At 36.4% G+C, this 22,776-nt stretch overlaps 1 non-coding gene across 1 annotated transcript; it reads left to right on the top strand.

Annotated features, from left to right (window-relative positions):
- Positions 1 to 945: 945 nt before the first annotated feature.
- LOC130938669 (small nucleolar RNA Z159/U59) lies at positions 946 to 1,041 on the top strand. The gene has a single exon (XR_009069826.1). It is a non-coding gene; the product is annotated as a small nucleolar RNA Z159/U59 (small nucleolar RNA).
- The last annotated feature ends 21,735 nt before the right edge of the window (positions 1,042 to 22,776 follow it).

The following is a 22,776-nucleotide window of genomic DNA, read 5'->3' as shown; positions in this document are numbered from 1 at the left end:
ATTCATTGATTGCTTAAACTATATCAGCTGGGATGCAAGTTTTGAGTAGGATTGTAATGAATCTTTCATATACAAAATAATATGCTAATATCTCTCGGAATCAACCTCTTATTTTGTAAGAAGCCTCCTAGATATGTGATATTACTTGAGGGGTTAATTAGGCATGTGAAAGAAGCTGTCAGTCTCTTTTTTTTTTTTTTTTTATTTTACCAAAGACCCAAACCCACAATCTCTTAAATAAGTATGAAGAGATTATGCTATTTGAGCTATAGCTATCAATCTCATTAGAACAATGGATGCTAACAATGTTACTCCAAATTCTGTTAGCCTGTTACTTACAACTCCCTCATGAAACCTTTCTGCAAAGCCTGCGAAATGGATGAAACTAAAGAAGTCTTTGATGCCATGCTGAAGAACGGTCTATCACCAATGATTCGGACTCTTCGTGCTTTCTTTCGTATATTAAGAACCAAAGCAGAAGTATTTGAGCATAAAAAATTTTGAATTTTATAATTATATTAATTCTTTAATTGAATAATATATAATTATATATGATAACAAAAAATTATGACACATAATAAATTGAATTTTGGGTATATTTATTATTTCAATATAATAATCTTCTATTTGAGACCATCAATCATGTGTTTAGTTTTGTAATTCAAAGTTGATGTTGGCTAAATATATCTAATGTATAAGCGATATCAAGTTGTAATCAAAACATGATAACTTCCACTTAAGTAACACAGTATTATTATGCACTCTCTTTTTAAGTTTTAAGGAAACTTTTTACTGAAATTAATTCTATTATCTATCAATAGGTAACTGTAACTCTTTTTAGAATTTTCCTTTTATAATTTTTAGTTGATATCTTGTTATACTTTTTACTGAGAAAGATTTTCACAAATTAATTGATTCACTCTATGCCATTAACTGCTGAAATTGATTTCTGATGAGGATCAATTTCAGTAAAACTTTCGTTCTTCTTCTGATGAACAATTCTACGAGGAATGCTTTTTTGAAGACCTGAACCGAGGAGGAAAAAAAAATGCCATCATTGATTTCTTATCCGAAGAATATGTAGGATTTGAGTAATGATTGATTTTTTTATTTTATTTTTGAGTTATTGCGGCAGAATCATTTACGGTGGTTTTATTTTTTATTTTTTTGGTTTTTCACGGTATCCCCCAATTCGGCAAGCCAATAATTAATCCGCCGTGATACTGAGCTCCATTTAAGGATTTGTCGCTGGCCAATGAATTGCTGCATGCACAAGGCAGAATTCGAATTCCCGACATTAACTTAAACGGACTAGCTAGCTAACCACTAGACCAATCCAACTTTGTTTTTTTTATGGTGGTTTTATAATTATATCAACTTCATAAAGTTGACTTCTCAAACTTTAAGATGGTTTTAAGTCTCTGTTTTTGACATTTTCAAAATGATGACGGTTCGAATTTGGGACCATGATGAACTGCTGGTTCGCTAGACCAGCCTGTGACGTCACATGGGTCGACGGGATAGTCAGGGTAGAGAGCGATGACTAAATAGTCCTTGGAGATTCGGTGGAAGCCCTCCCTCTAGCACGACCACGAGATTCACTCGATCTACTTCTGCTACCTATCTTCCTGTCTGTAAAGAGAATATACTATTAACAATAATCAGCATATATACTACACAAATAATTCAATATTTAGATTATTTTAAAAAAAAATGACATAATCTCCCCTAAAATTTGACATATATCCACCTTTATGGTTTCCACAAATCCAACCAACCTTAATTCACAGCATCAGTCAAAGCACAATTAAATTTACAAATTTTCTAGCAGAATATATTAACCTGTTTTGATACTTGCATTCATACTATATATGTAATGTTGTACATATAATATTATAATGTCTAACACAGTAATTTATTTAATTCAATTAAAGAGTTTAAATCATTCAATATTTAAGTTATTTAAAAAAAATGGACATAACCTCTCCTAAAATTTGATATATATCCATTTTTATGGTTCTCACAAATCCAACCAACCTCAATGCTCAGCATCATGAGTCAGAACATAATTAAATTCACAACATTTCTAACATATTATAATAACTTGTTTTCATATAAAGGTAAATTTACAAACTTTAGAATTAACTATTGCTACTATTAAACACTGCATAATATATAAGTAAGTGTATTATATGAACTTAAGGCTTGTAACATTTTCTAGGTATATTTTCTACTTCGAAATTCAAGCATCTTATACTTCTTCCTAAATTCTAAGTCAACATACAACTAAATATAATTCCTAAATTAACTTCATCCTAAATCCTAAATTACCATATGATAACCAAATCCTAAATCCTAAATTTAATTTTAACCCTAAACCCTAATTAGCATATAATAATCAAATCTTAAATTCTAAATTAACATATGACTAATTTCTAAATCCTAAATCCTAAATTAACTTCATCCTAAATCCTAAATTAGCATATGATAACCAAATCCTAAATTCTAAATGAACTTAACGCTAAATCCTAAATTAGCATATAATAATCAAACTCTAAATCCTAAATTAACATATAACTAAATATTAAATTAACATATAACTAAATTCTAAATTAACTTAAACAAGAAAAAAGAGAGACCATGGAACCTAAGGGGAGAACAGAGGAAGAAGAATAGAGAGAAAGTGGGAGTTGGATCGGTGCTAGACGGCAACAGCGTTAGTGTTGGACGGCGACAGCGTCGGTACTAGACGGCAACGACAGCAAACGAATAGAGAGAAAGAGGAAATCACGGCTGACGAAGGGGCAGGCGGCGGCAGGGCTGAGGACGGATGTCAGGGAGAGGCGGCGGTTAGAGAGAGAAAGGGAGAAAAGAGGTTAGAGAGAGAGAGATAGAGAGAAAATTTCAAAATGAAGGGGGAGAGGGTTCGCACTTTAAATTTTAGGACTCGTTACCATCGGATTTACCGGCAGATAAATCCGATAGTAACTCATTGCGGGTCACCAAAACACATTATTTCACTAAAATGGGTTTACTGGCGGATTCTTCCGACGGTAAATCTGACGCTAAATTTTGCGCTTATTTCTCCCATTTTCCCTCCAAGTATTACTGGCGAATTTACTGTTGAAAACTGGAATCCACTGGTAACGAATTGACCAAATGAGTTCCACATCAAAATCGTTCATAAATCTGTCAGCAAATCCGACGCTAATGTGCAACACTAAATCCGAGAATAAATCCAATGGTACACAACATTTTTCTTGTAGTAAAGAGGAAGAAGAAGAAAAGGGGGAGACATCGCAACGGCTCTGTGGTTGCCGACGATGACAGCGAAGATGGAACAGTGGTAGTAGCGGTGATGGTAAGTGGCTGTTCGCGAGGGCTAAGGTGTGACCAAAGGAAAAGAGAAGAATGGGAGAAGAAGAAGAAGAAGGAGAGAGGTGTCTTTGCAGTGGGTTGATAGCTAGGAGAGCGGGCTGCGATGGTGGTAGTTTCGGTGGTGGCAGATGATGGTGTTGGAGAGAGCAAAAGAAACGGATGAGAGAGAGAGAGAGAGTGAGATTCGAATGAGGGGAGAAGAGGGTTCGTTCTTTGATTTTACGGCTCAGTTACCGTCGAAAAAATCCGACTGTAAACCATTGCGGGTCACCAAAATGTAACATTTAACAAAGTGGGTTTACCGTCGGATCTTTCCAACGGTAAATCTGACCCTAAAAGATGCGCCAATTTATTTTTGTTTTCCCCCAAATATTACCAGTGAATTTACTATCAGAAACATAAATCTGCCGGTAATTACTTAACCATATGAATTTGACTCCGTTACTACCAGTAAATTCGCCGCTACTCTTCGACACTAATTTCAACGGTAAATCCGAAAGTATTCAGCGTTTTTCTTGTAATGTCGTGTGACATATTCTAGTTGATAAATTAGTAATATAATGTAGTTATACTTTAATTTTAATTTTAATATTTTAATTTTAATTATAATTAGAGTATATCATGTTATACATTTTGATTATTAAATTTGTAATTAGTCATTGATAATGATATATAAAAGAGATAGAGTAGGTGAATGAACGAGAGAGATGGAGAAAGAAAAAAGAGGAGAAAACTCATTAATTTTAGAAGAAAAAATTTTATTTCAATTACAATGAGAGACTAAATTAGTAAAATTAGGACTAGATAATAGATAAAATAATAAAAAAGAAGAGACTAAATTGAATCACAATTTGAATTTGTCCACATCAACTAGTTGTTGTAGTGTCCAGTGTGGCAATAGAGTGCTATATCATTATTGCAATTGCTGACTTAGAACTGAAAGGAATACTAGAAATCACTATAGTGCCTGAAACTCAATCCAGGAGACTTTTATAATAAAATTGGAATCTTAAGAACTAAATTATGTAATCGCATGGATCTCATAGACTACTATGAGAATTTACTTGATGCTTATCGGTATAGACGCAATTTAACTACACTACTTCCATGCTATAAATTGGCCCTTGTTAGGGATTTTTTTAAATAAATAAAAGGATAAATATAATAATTACTACAAACACTATAAGAAAAATGTTGAGTATAGTTACCAAAAAATAATCTGTCGATAATATATTTACTGGCAGATTTTCATTAAAACTAATCCGACAGTATAATCGTTGCTGGTAATAAGTTATCGTAAGATTTTTCAATTCATCAGTAGTTACCATCGGATTTTGTGACAAATTCTTTGCCTAAAAACTATTTAATTACTGACGAAAATTTTTTGCCGATAATTTTAGCGCTCCATTATTTTCTTTTTTGCTTAATTATCGTTGAATTTTTTTCTCGATAAATTAATTTTTTTAAAAAAAAAATGTATGCACAATTAGTGGTCAAATTCATTTTTTTTGCACAATTAGTAGTCAAATTCTAAATAATAGGAACCAAATATGATAAATTAAATATCAAGTATACAAATAAAATAAAAAGTCAAATAAATAAAATTCAATGAAACAGTCTAGAACAAAACTCTAATCACTAAAGATCCTGATAGTCGTCGTCATCATCCCCTACCTGGTCCTGCTAAGACGGTGGATTAGGCGGTGATGTCGGTGCCCCTTCAGTAGCGCCATTGCCACTGGTGCACATATGATCTTGGTACACCGCCATCTATTGCTCCATTCGCTGAAGCCGCTCCAGCTCTCGCTTCCACTCCAGCCTGAGAGAATTTGTGTCTAACATGCATGTGAGGATCTTTTGATAGCTCTCCTCAGACTGTTGCAGCCGCTAAGCCTGATAGTAAAGGCTCTAGATGAGCTCCAGCATCCGCTTTCTTAAATCAATGTTGTCTTCGGGATCGACAGGATGGTTGGTGGCAAAGAAGGATGAAGGTCTCAATGTGGAGGCGCGGAGGTTGTTAGTGAAGAACGATCCTAACCCATAGACGCAATGCTTGTACGACTCAGATGTGGTCTTGTGCCAAACCGTGTCAGGATCGACTTCTGATGTAGCGAAATTGTTGTCATCGTCTCGAGTATGTTGAAATTGCTGGATTGAGGCCTCCAATCTCTACGTGTAGGACTCCTATGTAACACATATTATGATTACGACTATAGTTAATTGAAAACTTTATATCACATGATGTTTACTCACATAATGATCCGCAGCTTGCTGATAAGCAAATTTCTCCTTATTCTCCTTCAAGATGTGAGTATACTTGAAGGTCTTCGCTATCATCGCATCACAATCCAATGACTTAGACTACACTTGTTGAAACGATATATTTAACCAAGTAATAATGACATTATATTTCAAAGACAAAGAGAATTTAATAACAAAATGAAGCAAGTTACATACCAGTCTGGCCTTTGTCTTCATGAAAGTTGCTGACCCAACGATATACTTTGATGACTTGGACAATGCCCAGTTAGCTCTATTTGTGAGACGATGATGCCTGAACCCCCATCAGTCTTCCAATGGACATACAGTGCCTTCTTGATGTCGGGACAGAGCCAAATAGTGAGGTGGTCGCACCTCTCATGTACGTCCTCAATCATTTACTGAAGCTGCCTAGTCATCTGATGGTCGAAGATCTTCCTGATGATGACATCGTGAGTCTTGTCTCATATAAATTTCTCCTATACAAAGAATATTTAGCACTAGTTAATCAAAATTAAATACATAATTAAACAAAATAGAAGATATAAACTAAAGTTTGAATATGTTGAGTTTTTACCGCCCACTTCTGAAACTATTACTCTCTGGTTTCAGCAGGGATTATTTTACAGCTCGGCCATGGGTAGTCGTACATTAGCTTGATGACATTGGTACACTCTTGCATACATGCATTGTTATTTGGCACAAACCTATCAATGAAAAACTTAAGATTAGTAGTTTACTAACAAATTATTTGAAGCAATCTATAAACTTCAATTATTTTTAGATTTTTAAAAATTTTGACAAAGTTTCATCTATAACTAGAAGGTGCCAAAAACTCTATCCATCAATAATTCACTTAAACAATTCACAAACAAACTAATATGAAATTATATGACTTAAGCAGCAACATCCATTAACAATAAAGAATTCCCAAACACTTTCAACAGTTCAAACCTACTAACCTAAATCGAACTTATCTTAACAATCTAATTCCGCTAAAATTAGAAATTTGAGTGTAACTAAATTAAACTAACAAACTAAAGAAGAAAACTTTATATTAGCAACCACATATTGAATAAGAATGTCAAAATAGTTTGCATATAAAAGACTTAAAATAGTACTCACGCCGTCAAACAATCAAGCCAAATCGTCATCTGTACAATGGGAGGTGGTAGAGGGACATCTGGTTAGGATCCGGGAGAAGATTCTGGCACCACGGTATTTGTCATGGGAGGAATCATCATCGAAATAGTGGGCTGCTAAACGGATGGAAGTGGTAGAGGAATTCACTCTGGTGAAGCAGTCGGATGATTTTTTGGTGGCGAGGGAGGTATAGCATAAGGAGCCACTTAGTTAGGGTTAGAGACCATGATGAATGGCTGATCTTATGCACCTATTGCCTGTGATGTCCCACGGGTAGAGGGTGATGATTGAGAAGACCTAGGGGTATTAGTAGACACCCTCCCTCTACCACAACCACAAGGTCGATTTATGATACATCTAACTATCGTCTGATAAACCACAATTTTATAGTTTATACTGGATTGAATTGAGTGAATTTTGTCACCTTTTGTCACACTTATTCATATAAATTGCATGTATTTGAGATTTCTTCCTAATTGTGCTTAAGAATGAAGACGTGCTTCCTAGGCCTTAAAATTGCTAATTTTTAATCATCTTTTATCACCTTTGATGCTGTGATATGTTTGTTAAGTAATTTCAGGGTTTATAGGGCAAGAATGACTTAGAGGATGAAGAGGAAGCACGCTAAAGAGGAAAGAACACAAGAAATTAAAGATTTGAGAAGCTGGCTTCGACGCGTACGCGGGCTGACGTGTGCGCGTGACCAGGAGCATTGTCCACTGACGTGTATACATGATTGACACGTACGCGTGGCCAGGTGCAAAGTTCAACGATGATACGCATGGCTGACACGTACACGTGACAAGTGGCACATGCCTCAGTAAAGCAAAAACGTTGGAGGCGATTTTTGGAGTGATTTTAGCCCTGTCTCAAGCCCAAAAATAAAGACAAGAGGTTGGAGATGGAGCTGGGGGGATTCATTGATTCATCCTTTATTCATACACTTTAGTTTTAGGTTTTAAATGTAGAATTCTAGAGAGAGAGGCTCTCTCCTCTCTCTAGGTTTTAGGGTTTCTTCTTTTATTTTCAATTTCATCTAGGTTTAGGTTCCACTTCTTATTTTGATTCAAGTTCCTCTTTTAATTTTTTGTTATTACCTCTTTGCTTCCTTAGTTTTATATGTTGTTTCCTTTATCTTGTTGCTTTATTGTTCATGACTTTTTGTTGATTCCAATTTTCTTTTAACACACTTTGAGGCATTCTATGTTTATTGTCACTTTCTTCAATTTGCTGTTATTGTCTCTTGCAATTGTTACTTTTAGATTTTACTATTTTGTGTTAATTTTCTATGTTTTTATTTTGTGTCTTCCAAGTGTTTGATGAAATGCTTGGGTGTATTTTAAACTAGATTTTTGTGTTCTTGGTTTGGATTGAGTAATTTTGAGACTCTTGAATTGTCAAAGTCTCTTGTTGACTGGTGATTGAAAGTTGCTAGTTGGCTTGAGTTTCACTAAATCTAGTCTTTAATTAGGACTTGTGAACTTAAGTTGATTTTGATCACTTGACTTTCCTTCAATTGTTAGAGGTTAACTAAGTGAGAGCAAAAGGCAATTACCATCACGATTGACGATGATAATGAGAATAGGAATTCCAATTCTTAACCCTTGCTAGGACTTTTCTTAGTTGTTAGTTTATTTTCTTGTTACTTACATTTTATTGTTAATCAAACCCAAAAACCCCCAAAAAAGATACAATCTCATAACCAATAATAAACATACTTCCCTGCAATTTCTTGAGAGACGACCCGAGGTTTAAATACTTCAGTTTATTTTTATTGGGTTTGTACTTGTGACAAACAAATTAAACGTTGATTGAGGTTTAATCGTCGGGTTAGATCTATACTTCGACGAGATTATTTTTGTGAAATTCTATACCGACGATTTTCCTCCATCAAGTTTTTGGCGCTGTTGTCGGGGATATGCAAATGTGTGCTTTGTTATTGGTTATATGTTAATATTGTGAATATCTTGATTTTTGGTGTGTTTGTTAGTTTTTATTAGTTTTAGAACTTTGTTTGCTTACTTTTTATTAGTATTTGTTTTTATTTTCTCTTGCTATTATGAATTCTCACCCCTTTGGCTATGAATGTGATTACAACTATGTTGTAGGAAATGAGAACTACAATGAAGGCTTGCATAAAAAATGAGAGAATCAAAGGTGGGAGGAGCCATATGCTTATGATCAACCATCTTGGCAACAACCTCCTCCAATGTACTATGAGCAAGAACCATTCCATGATGCATACCAACCCAATGGATATGGTGGACCTCTTTATGATTATCAACAACTACCACCATATGCCAATGAACTCCCTCCTTAACATAGTTTTGAACTACCATACTCACAAGCCCCACACCACCAAACACCTTCATATGACCTTAACCCTTATCTACCATACCAACAACCATCATATGAGCCATATGAACCATACATAGAACCACAACTATTCCAACACAATTACTCCCAAGAACCACCTCAATACACACCATCTCAATATCCTTATCAAGATGAACTACCTTCCTATCATGAACCATTCTTCCCAAGCAATGAACCCTCATATCCACTCCAATCTCCAATGGATAACACCCTTGGTCTTATTCTTTAAGGACAAGGAGAGATACAAAGGACGAAATTAGAATTCATGGCTACCTTGACCGAGGTAGTAAATACTCTAGCCTCCCAATGCTTAGACACTCAAAGCACTCCCATGGCCGCATGTGGAGAATCTAATGAGGAGCGTAGCATGAAGGAGAGATTAGAAACTCCAATGAAAAATGAGAAATGTGACTTTGTATTGGAACAATTGGAGGAAGCCGTAATTGTTGAAGAGGAAGAAATGGTCGAAGACTTAGAAGATGTTGAACCTCCATGGGAATATAAAGTTATAGAGTATTCCTCCAAAAAGATTGAAATTGATGTTGAGGAGGATAGTGCACAACCTCCAAGGTATGTTCCCTATGAAGAATTGGATGGAATAGAGCAAGAAGCAAGTTCCCTTAGTGATGATGATCATGAATCAAGTCCTCCTAGTGATGAACTTACATCTGCAATTGAACTCCTTGAGTTTGAAGAACCTTCTCTGAGTGAATCTGAAAGTGATGTTATGAATTCACATTTCATGGTATTTATTTGCTCTAATTGGGTGGATTTCATCAACTTTTCTTGCATTTATTCAATGAAATAGCATGGTTTTGTAAATTCTCCATAAATTGTGCTTAAAAGTGAAAACATACTTTTTAAGCCCTTAATTGCTAAATTTTATTTACTTTAATTCTATTTGATGCCTTGATGTGTTTGTTGAGTGATTTCAGGCTTGTAAGGCAAAGATTGGATTGAAGAAATGAAGAAAAAGCATATAAAAGTGGAGAATTCATGAAGAAATGGAGTTTCGAGCTTTTCAACAAGAGTGCGTGTGCACAACTATGTGTCCGTATGCACAGGTGGAAGCATGCAGTTATGTGTACGCACAACCCTTCGTGCGTACTGATGAGCGGATAATTTATACGCTTTTTGGCATTATTTTTAGGTAGTTTTTAGTATGATTTAGCTATTTTTTAGTATATTTTTATTAGTTTTTATGAAAAATTCACATTTCTAGACTTTACTAGGAGTTTGTGTATTTTTCTATGATTTCAGGTATTTTCTGGCTGAAATCGAGGGACCTGAGCAAAAATCTGATTCAAAGGCTGAAAAAGGACTGCTGATGCTGTTGGATTCTGACCTTCCTGCACTCGAAATGGATTTTTTTGAGCTACAAAAATCCAAATGGCGCGCTCTCAATTGCGTTGGAAAGTAGACATCCAGGGCTTTCCAGAAATATATAATAGTCCATACTTTTCTCGGGTTTTGATGACGCAAATTGGCGTTCAAACGCCAATTCCCTGCCCTATCTTAGCATTAAACGCCAGAAACAGGTTACAAGCTAGAGTTAAACGCCCAAAACAGGCTGCAAACTGCAGTTTAACTCAAAGAAAAGTCTCTAAATATGAAAGCTTCAATGCTCAGCCCAAGCACACACCAAGTGGGCCCAGAAGTGAATTTCTGCATCATTTACTTATTTCTGTAAACCCTAATAACTAGTCTAGTATAAAAGGACCTTTTACTATTGTATTAGACATGCTGGGATCTTTGATCAGTTTTATGCTATCTTAGACATTGGGGGCTGGCCTCACGGCCATGCTTGGACCATCATCACTTATGTATTTTCAACGGTGGAGTTTTTACACACCATAGATTAAGGTGTAGAGCTCTGCTGTTCCTCGAGTATTAATGCAATTACTACTATTTTCTATTCAATTCATGCTTATTCCTGTTCTAAGATATCCATTCGCACACAAGAACATGATGAATGTGATGATTATGTGAAGCTCATCACCATTCTCACTTATGAACGCGTGCTTGATAAACACTCCCGTTCTACATGCAAACAAGCTTGAATGCATATCTCTTAGCCTTCTGGTTCACAATCAGAGTTTTTGTGGTATAAGCTAGAATCAATTGGCAGCATTCTTGAGATCCAGAAAGTCTAAACCTTGTTTGTGGTATTCCGAGTAGGATCTGGGATGGGATGACTGTGATGAGCTTCAAACTTGCAAGTGTTGAGCACAGTGACAGACGCAAAAGGATCATTGGATCCTATTCCAACATGAGTGAGAACCGACAGATGATTAGCCGTGCGGTGATAGCGCATTTGGACCACTTTCACTGAGAGGACGGACGGTAGCCATTGACAATGGTGATCCCCCAACATACAGCTTGCCATGGAAAGGAGCATGAAGGATTGAATGAAGACAGTAGGAAAGTAGAGATTCAGAAGGAATAACGCATCTCCATACGCTTATCTGAAATTTCCACCAATGAATTACATAAGTATCTCTATCTTTATTTTGTGTTTATTTATATTTTAATTATCAAAAACTCCATAACCATTTGAATCCGCCTGACTGGGATTTATAAGATAACCATAGTTTGCTTCAAGCCGACAATCTCCGTGGGATCGACCCTTACTCACATAAGGTTTATTACTTGGACGACCCAGTGCACTTGCTGGTTAGTTGTGTGAAGTTGTGAAAAAAAGTTGAGATTACAATTGTGCGTACCAAGTTGTTGGCACCATTGAGATCACAATTTCGTGCACTAAGTTTTTGGCGCCGTTGCCGGGAATTGTTCGAGTTTGGACAACTGACGATTCATCTTGTTGCTTAGATTGGGTAATTTTATTTTATGTATAAACTTTTTACTTTTTATTTTTGAAAAAATAAATTATTCTATGTCTTCAGAATTTTTAAGAATGAATTCTAGAGTTTTATGATGATTTGTTGAAGTCTGGTTGGTTGTGAAGCCATGTGTAATCTCTTGGATCGAGGTTTCAACTTATCATCACAAGAGCTTGTTGATTTCTATCAATCGTGTTGTTGAATGTAATGATCTACTAAAGCTTGGCTGGCCATTGGCCATGTCTAGTGTTTTGGACCGAAGCTTTCACTGAAAGCTTGGCTTGCTAGTAAACCATGTCTAATTCCTGGACCGGAGCTTTAGACTAACATTGCATGATTCCTGGAATTTCTATTAAAAATTTTTGAATTTCTTTATTTTCTTTTTCCAAAATAATTTCGAAAATTACAAAAAAATTAATAAAATAAAAAAACTAAAAATATTTTGTGTTTCTTGTTTGAGTCTAGTGTCAAATTTTAAGTTTGGTGTCAATTGCATCATTTTAATTTTTCTCAAAATTTTCGAAAAATTCATGCATGTGTTCTTCATGATCTTCAAGTTGTTCTTAATGAGTTCCCTTGTTTGATCTTCATATTTTCTTATTTTGTGTCTTTTGTTATTTTTCATATGCATTTTTGCATTCATAGTGTCTAAACATGAAAAATCTCTAAGTTTGGTGTCTTGCATGTTTTTCTTTTCTTGAAATTTTTTCAAAAATAAGTTCTTGATGTTCATCATGATCTTCAAAGTGTTCTTGGTGTTCATCTTGACATTCATAGTGTTCCTGCATGCATCATTTGTTTTAATCCAAAATTTTTATGTGTTGAGTCATTTTGTGGTTTTTCTCTTTCCTCATTAAATTCAAAAAATAAAAAAATATTTTCCTTATTTTACTCATAATTTTCTAAATCTTTGGGTTGACATAGTCAAAAATTTTTAAAATAAGTTGTTTCTTGTTAGTCAAGTCAAGATTTCAATTTCAAAAATTTATCTTTTCAAAATCTTTTTCAAAATCAAATCTTTTTCATTTTTTTCCTTTGTTTTTCTAAAATTTTCAAAAATCTTTTTCAAAACTTTTCAAAATCTTTTTCCTATTTTCACCTCATAATTTTCAAAAACGTTACTAACAATTAATGTGATTGATTCAAAAATTTCAAGTTTGTTACTTTCTTGTTAAGAAAGGTTCAACCTTTAAATTCTAAAATCATATATTTTAGTTTCTTGTTAGCCAAGTCATCAAAATCAAATCTTTTTAAAACTTCTTTTTCAAATCTTTTTCAAAATAAATTTTAATCATATCTTTTTAATCATATCTTTTCAATCATATCTTTTCAAACATATCTTTTTCAAATCATATCTTTTTCAAACTTTAATTTCAAAATATCTTTTTCTAACTTCTTATCTTTTCAAAATTAATTTCAAAATCTTTTTCAAAACCACCTAACTACTTTTCACTCTTAAATTTTCGAAAATCACCTTCCTCTTTTTCAAAATTCTTTTAGTTAACTAATTATTTCAAATTTTAATTTTAATTCTATTTCTTCTCTTAATTTTTGAATTCTAACTAAATTTTAAAATAAAAATAAAAATATTTTCCTTTTCCTTTTAATTATTTTCGAAAACTCCCCCTCTCTCCTTCTATTTATTTTATTTATTTACTAACACTTTTCCCCCACTCATAAAAAATTCGAACCCTTTCTCTCTTTCTGAGTTCGAATTTTCTCTTTCTTTCCTCATTCTTATTCTTCTTCTCTTCTACTCACATAAAGGAATCTCTATACTATGACATAGAGGATTCCATACTTTCTTTGTTTTCTTCTCTCTTATATGAGCAGGAACAAGGAAAAAGACATTCTTGTTGAAGCTGATCCTAAACCTGAAAGGACCTTGAAGAGGAAGCTAAGAGCAGCTAAAGCACAATACTCTGAAGAGGACCTAATTGAAATTTTCGAACAGGAAAAGGATATGGCAGCCGAACCCAACAACAATGCAAGGAAGATGCTTGGTGACTTTACTGCACCAAATTCCAACTTCCATGGAAGAAGCATCTCAATCCCTGCCATTGGAGCAAACAACTTTGAGCTAAACCCTCAATTAGTTTCTCTGATGCAACAGAATTGCAAGTTTCATAGACTTCCATCAGAAGATTCTTTTTAGTTCTTGACTAAATTCTTGCAAATCTGTGATACTGTTAAGATCAATGGAGTTGATCCCGAGGTCTACAAGCTTATGCTTTTCCCTTTTGCTATAAGAGACAGAGCTAGAATATGGTTGGACTCTCAACCTAGAGATAGCCTGAACTCTTGGGATAAGCTGGTCACAGCTTTTTTAGCCAAATTCTTTCCTCCTCAAAAGCTGAGCAAGCTTAGAGTGGATGTTCAAACCTTCAGGCAGAAAGAAGGTGAATCCCTCTATGAAGCTTGGGAAAGATACAAGCAACTGACCAAAAAGTGTCCTTCTGACATGCTTTCAGAATGGACCATCCTGGATATATTCTATGATAGTCTATCGGAATTGTCTAAAATATCATTGGACCATTCTGCAGGTGGATCTATTCACCTGAAGAAAATGCCTGCAGAAGCTCAGGAACTCATTGAAATGGTTGCAAATAACCAGTTCATGTACACCTCTCAAAGGAATCCTGTGAATAATGGGGCGCCTTAGAGGAAGGGAGTTCTTGAAATTGATGCTCTGAATGCCATATTGGCTCAGAACAAAATGTTGACTCAGCAAGTCAATATGATTTCTCAGAGTTTGAATGGTTTGCAAAATACATCCAACAGTACTAAGGAAGCATCTTCTGAGAAGAAGCTTATGATCCTGAGAACCCTGCAATGGCAGAGGTGAATTACATGGGTGAAGCCTATGGAAACACCTATAATCCCTCATGGAGAAATCATCCAAATTTCTCATGGAAGGATCAACAAAAGCCTCAACAAGGCTTTAATAATGGTGGAAGAAACAGGTTTAGTAATGGCAAGCCTTTTTCATCATCCTCTCAGCAACAGACAGATAATTCTGAGCAGAGCCCTTCTAGCTTAGCAAACATAGTCTCTGATCTATCTAAGGCCACTCTAAGTTTCATGAATGAAACAAGGTCCTCCATTAGAAATTTGGAGGCACAAGTGGGCCAGCTGAGTAAAAGAGTCACTGAAACTCCTCCTAGTACTCTCCTAAGCAATACAGAAGAGAATCCAAAAAGAGAGTGCAAGGCCATAACCTTACTTGGTGTGGCCGAACCTAGGGAGGAGGAGGAGGACGTGAATCCAGTTAGGAAACCTCATGGGACGTCCTCTGGACAAAAAGGAGTTTCCAATTGAGGAACCTAAGGAATCTGAGGCTCATCTAGAGACCATAGAGATTCCATTGAACCTACTGCTTCCATTCATGAGCTCTGATGACTATTCCTCCTCTGAAGAGGATGAAGATATTACTGAAGAGCAAGTTGCTAAGTACCTGGGAGCAATCATGAAGCTGAATACCAAGTTATTTGGTAATGAGACTTGGGAGGATGAACCCCCCTTGCTCACCAATGAACCGAATAACTTGATTAGGCAGACATTACCTCAAAAGAAAGAGGATCCCGGAAGGTTCTTAATACCTTGTACCATAGGCACCATGACCTTTGAGAAGGCTCTGTGTGACCTGGGGTCAGGCATAAACCTCATGCCACTCTCTACAATGGAGAAACTGGGAATCTTTAAGGTTCAAGCTGCAAGAATCTCACTAGAGATAGCAGACAAATCAATGAAACAGGCTTATGGACTAGTAGAGGAAGTGCTAGTGACGGTTGAAGGCCTTTACATTCCTGCTGATTTCATAATCCTAGACACTAGGAAAGATGAGGATGAATCCATCATCCTTGGCAGACCTTTCCTAGCCACAGCAAAAGCTGTGATTGATGTTGACAGAGGAGAGTTGGTCCTTCAATTGAATGAGGACTACCTTGTATTCAAGACTCAAGGTTCTCCTTCTGTACACATGGAGAGGAAGCATGAAAAGCTTCTCTCAATACAGAGTCAAACAAAGCTCCCACATTTAAACTCTAAGTTTGGTGTTGGGAGGCCATAACTAAACTCTAAGTTTGGTGTTGAGAGGCCACAACCAAACTCAAAGTTTGGTGTTGAGAGGCCACAACCATGCTCTGATTATCTGTGAGGCTCCATGAGAGCCCACTGTCAAGCTATTGACATTAAAGAAGCACTTATTGGGAGGCAACCCAATTCTTATTTATTTATGTTATTTTATGTTTTCTTTAGGTTGATGATCATGTGGAGTCACAAAAACAATTGCAAAAATCAAAGCAAATTCAAAAATAGCATTAAAAACAGCACACCCTGGAGGAAGAACTTACTGGCGTTTAAACGCCAGTAAGAGTAGCAGAATGGACGTTAACGCCAGAAATGGGCACCAGACTGGCGTTTAACACCAGAAACAAGCAAAAGCTTGGTGTTAAACACCGGGAAAGGTATAAAAGCTGGTGTTTAACGCCAGAAACAAGCAGCAGTCTGGCGTTAAACGCCAAGATTGCACAATAAGGGCGTTTTGCATGCCTAAAAGGAGCAGGGATGAAAATTCCTTGATCGCTCAGGATCTGTGTCCCCCACAGGATCCCCACCTACCCCACCCCCCTCTCTCTCTCTCCCCCTCACACATCTCTATAACACTCCACCCAAAACACCACTCACCAATCAAATCCTATCCTCTTCCCTATATTCTTTTCACTAATCACCTCCATATCTCTTCCCCAAAAATACCACCTACCTCACTTTCAAATTCAAACACTTTTCCCTCCCAAACCCACCCAATTCCATTCGGCCACTCTCCCTCTCTTTCCCTATAAATACCCCTCTTCCCTCCTTCATTTTCACACATCACAAACATTCTCCTACCCCCTTGGCCGAACCTCTATCTCCCTCCATCTCCTCCATTTTCTTCTTCTCCCCCTTCTTTCTTTCTACTTTTGCTCGAGGACGAGCAAACCTTTTAAGTTTGGTGTGGTAAAAGCATTGCTTTTTGTTTTTCCATAACCATTTATGACACCTAAGGCCGAAGAAACCTCTAGAAAGAGGAAAGGAAAGACAAAAGCTTCCACCTCTGAGTCATGGGAGATGGAGAGATTCATCTCAAAGGTCCACCAAGACCACTTCTATGAAGTTGTGGCCAAGAAGAAAGTGATCCCTGAGGTTCCTTTCATGCTCAAGAAGAATGAGTATCCGGAGATCCGACATGAAATCTGAAGAAGAGGTTGGGAAGTTCTCACCAACCCCATTCAACAAGTTGGAATCTTAATGGTCCAAGAGTTTTATGCCAATGTATGGATCACTAGGAACTATGTTCAAAGTATGAACCCGAATCCAAAGAATTGGCTTACAATGGTTCGGGGAAAATACTTAGATTTCAGTCCAGAAAATGTAAGGTTGGCGTTCCACTTGCCAATGACGCAAGAAAATGCACGCCCCTACACTAGAAGGGTCAACTTTGATCAAAGGTTGGACCAAGTCCTCATGGACATATGTGTGGAAGGATCTCAATAGAAAAAAGACTCAAGGGGCAATCCGGTTCAATTGAGAAGACCGGACCTTAAGTCTGTGGCTAGAGGATGGTTAGAGTTTATCCAACGCTCCATTATTCCTACTAGCAACCGATTTGAAGTGACTGTGGATCGGGCCATTATGATCCATAGTATCATGATTGGGGAAAAAGTGGAAGTTCATGAGATCATACCTCTAGAACTCTACAAGGTGGCTGACAAGTCCTCCACTTTGGTAAGGTTAGCCTTTCCTCATCTCATTTGTTACCTATGCAATTCGGCTGGAATTGACATAGAAGGAGACATCCTCATTGAAGAGGACAAGCCCATCACTAAGAAAAGGATGGAGCAAACAAGAGAGCCCACTCATGGACCTCAACAAGAGCATGAGAAAATTCCATCAAGAAATCCCTAAGATGCCTCAAGGGATGTATTTTTCTCTACATAATTATTGGGAGTAACTCAACACCTCTTTGAAAGGCTTGAGTTACAACATGGACCAACTAAGGGTGTAGAACCAAGAGCACTCCATCATTCTCCATGAGATTAGAGAAGATCAAAGAGCTATGAAGGAGGAGCAACAAAGGCAAGGAAGAAACATAGAGGAGCTCAGGCGTTCCATTGGACCTTCAAGAGGAGGAACAAGCCGCCATCACTAAGGTGGACCCGTTCCTTGATTTCCTTGTTCCTATTTTTCTGTTTTTCGAATTTGATGCTTTATATTTGTCTATGTTTGTGTCTTCATTACATGATCATTAATGTCTAGTGTCTATGTCTTACAGCTATGAATAATTCCATGCATCCTTCACCTCTCTTAAATGAAAAATGTGCTTAATTACAAATGAACAAGAAGTACTTGGATTTCAAATTTTATCTTGAAATTAGTTTAATTATTTTGATGTGGTGGTAATACTTTTTGTTTTCTGAATGAATGCTTGAACAGTGCATATTTTTTATAGTGAAGTTTATGAATGTTAAAATTGTTGTCTCTTGAAAGAATGATGAACAAAGAGAAATGTTATTGATAATCTGAAAAATCATGAAATTTATTCTTGAAGCAAGAAAAATCAGTGAAAAAAAAGAAAAAAAAGAAAAATGGCGAAAAAAAGAAAAAGAAAGAAAAATAAAAAGCAAGCAGAAAAATCCAATAGCCCTTAAAACCAAAAGGCAAGGGTAAAAAGGATCCAAGGCTTTGAGCATTAATGGATAGGAGGGCCCAAGGAAATAAAATCCAGGCCTAAGCGACTAAATCAAGTTGTCCCTAACCATGTGCTTGTGGCATGAAGGTCCAAGTGAAAAGCTTGAGACTGAGTGGTTAAAGTCGTGATCCAAAGCAAAAAGAGTGTACTTAAGAACTCTGGACACCTCTAACTGGGGACTTTAGCAAAGCTGAGTCACAATCTGAAAAGGTTCACCCAGTTATGTGTCTGTGGCATTTATGTATCCGGTGGTAATATTGGAAAACAAAGTGCTTAGGACCACGGCCAAGACTCATAAAGTAGCTGTGTTCAAGAACCAACATACTGAACTAGGAAAATCAATAACATTATCTAAAATTATGAGTTCCTATAGATGAAAATCATTCTGAATTTCAAAGGATAAAGTGAGATGCCAAAACTGTTCAGAAGCAAAATGCTATTAGCCCCGCTCATCTAATTGGGACTAAGTTTCATTGATATTGTGAGATTCATTGTATATTCTCTTCTTTTTATCCTATTTTGTTTTCAGTTGCTTGGGGACAAGTAACAATTTAAGTTTGGTGTTGTGATGAGCAGATAATTTATACGCTTTTTGGCATTGTTTTTAGGTAGTTTTAGTATGATTTAGCTACTTTTTAGTATATTTTTATTAGTTTTTATGGAAAATTCACATTTCTGGACTTTACTATGAGTTTGTGTGTTTTTTTGTGATTTCAGGTATTTTCTGGCTGAAATTGAGGGATCTGAGCAAAAATCTGATTCAGAGGCTAAAAAAGGACTGCTGATGTTGTTGGATTCTGACCTCCCTGCACTCGAAATGGATTTTTTTGAGCTACAGAAACCTAAATGGCACGCTCTCAATTGTGTTGGAAAGTAGACATCCATGGCTTTCCAGAAATATATAATAGTTCATACTTTGCTCGAGTTTTGACGACGCAAATTGGCGTTCAAACGCCAATTCCCTGCCCTATTCTGGCGTTAAACGCCAGAAACAGGTTACAAGCTAGAGTTAAACTCCAAAAACAGGCTGCAAACTGGAGTTTAACTCCAAGAAAAGTCTATACATATGAAAGCTTCAATGCTCACCCCAAGCACACACCAAGTGGGCCCGGAAGTAGATTTCTACATCATTTACTTATTTCTGTAAACCCTAATAACTAGTCTAGTATAAATAAGACCTTTTACTATGTATTAGACATGCTGGGATCTTTGATCAGTTTTATGCTATCTTAGACATTGGGGGCTGGCCTCACGGCCCTGTCTGGACCATCATCACTTATGTATTTTCAACGGTGGAGTTTCTACACACCATAGATTAAGGTGTGGAGCTCTGCTGTTCCTCGAGTATTAATACAATTACTACTATTTTCTATTCAATTCATGCTTATTCCTGTTCTAAGATATCCATTCGCACACAAGAACATAATGAATGTGATGATTATGTGATGCTCATCACCATTCTCACTTATGAACGCGTGCCTGACAAACACTCCTGTTCTACATGCAAACAAGCTTGAATGCATATCTCTTAGCCTTCTAGTTCACGATCAGAGTCTTCGTGGTATAAGCTAGAATCAATTGGCAGCATTCTTGAGATCCGGAAAGTCTAAACCTTGTCTGTGGTATTTCGAGTAGGATCTGGAATGGGATGACTGTGACGAGCTTCAAACTCGCAAGTGTTGGGCGTAGTGACAGACGCAAAAGGATCATTGGATCCTATTCCAACATGAGTGAGAACTGACAGATGATTAACCGTGCGGTGACAGCGCATTTGGACCATTTTCACTGAGAGGACGGACGGTAGCCATTGACAACGGTGATCCCCCAACATACATCTTGCCATGGAAAGGAGTATGAAGGATTGAATGAATACAGTAGGAAAGCAGAGATTCAGAAGGAATAACGCATCTCCATACGCTTATCTGAAATTCCCACCAATGAATTGCATAAGTATCTCTATCTTTATTTTGTATTTATTTATATTTTAATTATCAAAACTCCATAACCATTTGAATCCTCCTGAATGGGATTTACAAGATAACCATAGCTTGCTTCAAGCCGACAATCTCCGTGGGATCGACCCTTACTCACGTAAGGTTTATTACTTAGACGACCCAGTGCACTCGCTGGTTAGTTGTGTGAAGTTGTGAAAAAAAGTTGAGATTACAATTGTGCGTACCAAGTTGTTGGCGCCATTGAGATCACAATTTTGTGCACCACGTACGCACAAGTGGAAAAATCAGAAAGTGTGCGTACACACACATCTATGCATACGCACTGGTCCCAGCGTGTGACCTCATTAATGCAATTTGCTGGCAGCGTATTTTGGGCCTCCAAAATCCAATCCAACTCATTTTTGAAGCTATTTCAACCTTAATTCAAGAGGAGGAAAGGGGGAGCAATTAGGTTTAGATTTTTCCATATTTTTTTCTTAGTTTTCTAGAAAGAGAAGCTCCCCCTTCTCTCTAGAATTAGGTTAGGTTTAGTTAATTTTCTCTTAGTTTGATGCTTTAATTCTTGTCTTGATTTAGTTTCTCTACTATTTCTTTTTCTAGCTTCTTATTTCTTTTATTTTTACTTGTTATTTCTTTTATTTGGTTATTTTATTGTAATGAACCTTTGTTAATTTGAATTTCTATTAATGGAATTTAATGTTTTTTTGTTTATTGTTATTTAATTCAGTTGTTGTTTTCTTGCACTTGGTAGATTTAGATTTTATTTTGATTGCAATTTAATATGCTTTTATTTTCATGCACACAAAGTGTTTGATAAAAATGCTTGGCTTAGTTTTTGCTTAGGTTTTTCCTCACTCTTGGCTTGAAATTGAGGACTTTGGTAACCTTGAGTCATTGATGTCCATTCTTGATTGATATATTAGAGTAGTTAGTTGATTTGGTTTCCATTAACTCTAAGTCTTCCATTAATAAAGTTGACTAAGACTTGTGGATTGAAATCAATTTTGCCTATTTGACTTATCCTCGATGCTAGTGTTGATTAAGTAGGATTAACTCTTCATAATCATCATATGTTTGTGGTCAATGGCTAGGATAGGTAACCTTAACTCTCAATCCATGCCAAGAGGTTCCTTAGCATTTAATTTTCCCTTTTCCTTGATTAATTGCTTTCATTTAATTTCTTGCATGTTTATTTACTTTCTTCCTATTTACATTACTTGCTTCTCTTGCCATCAACCCTCATTCCCCCTCATAGCCAATAATTGAGCATTTCATTTGCAACTCCTAGAGAATACGACCCGGGAATTTAAACTCCCGGTTTATATTTATTTTGGATTGTGACATCTTTATTCTAAACTTTGATTGAGAGGATCTATTGCCGGTTTGGATTATACTTGCAACGAAAGAAATTCTATTTTGTCTAAATTCCGAATTGGCATAAATCTTCTCTATCACGATGTTGAGGTAGACTTTTCTCAACCTCCAACTTATGACTTGAGTGACGGGAAAGAATTATAAGAACTCGATAAGGAAGCGGTTGAAGTGAAAGAAGCTTGTCAAGAGGTGGAAGTTATCAAGGAGGAGTCAAAGGGAGTGAAGCTCACATTGCCAAAGTTGTTTGCAACCCCTCTTCCTAAGTCACCATCATCCTTTACACCATTCAAGTGAGTAAAATTCATATCCCTTAGTTTTATTATCCCACTTGAATATAGTTTGCTTGAGACAGACGGACAACTTAGAGCTCTTTGTGGTTTTAAAAGAAAAATGGGAGATGGTTAATGGTTGGCAACACAATCCTAGGTTCATTATGGTTGGCAGTTCAAGGTCTACGTGCAATGGTTGGTATAGTTCTCAATTGATTGGGTCTAGGAAGATGTCTTGGTGCTTAATTAAGAATTCTTCAACCTTGTCACCTGTATGGAAGCACGAAGATCAAGAAGAAAAGGTGATGACAAACAAGGTTTGGGACCACCGAAATACACCTCAACCATCATCTATCTTGGGGCCTTGTCTCTTGTTAAAATTTTCTAGGAAGCTTGATGCGCCTAGTTTGGAATCCCGGAGACTCTTGAAAATACAAACGTTGGTGGGGATT

This window comes from Arachis stenosperma, chromosome 6 (genome assembly GCF_014773155.1).
Source record: "Arachis stenosperma cultivar V10309 chromosome 6, arast.V10309.gnm1.PFL2, whole genome shotgun sequence".
NCBI classification, from domain to species: Eukaryota; Viridiplantae; Streptophyta; class Magnoliopsida; order Fabales; family Fabaceae; genus Arachis; species Arachis stenosperma.
This window is presented reverse-complemented; position numbering and strand designations above follow the sequence as displayed.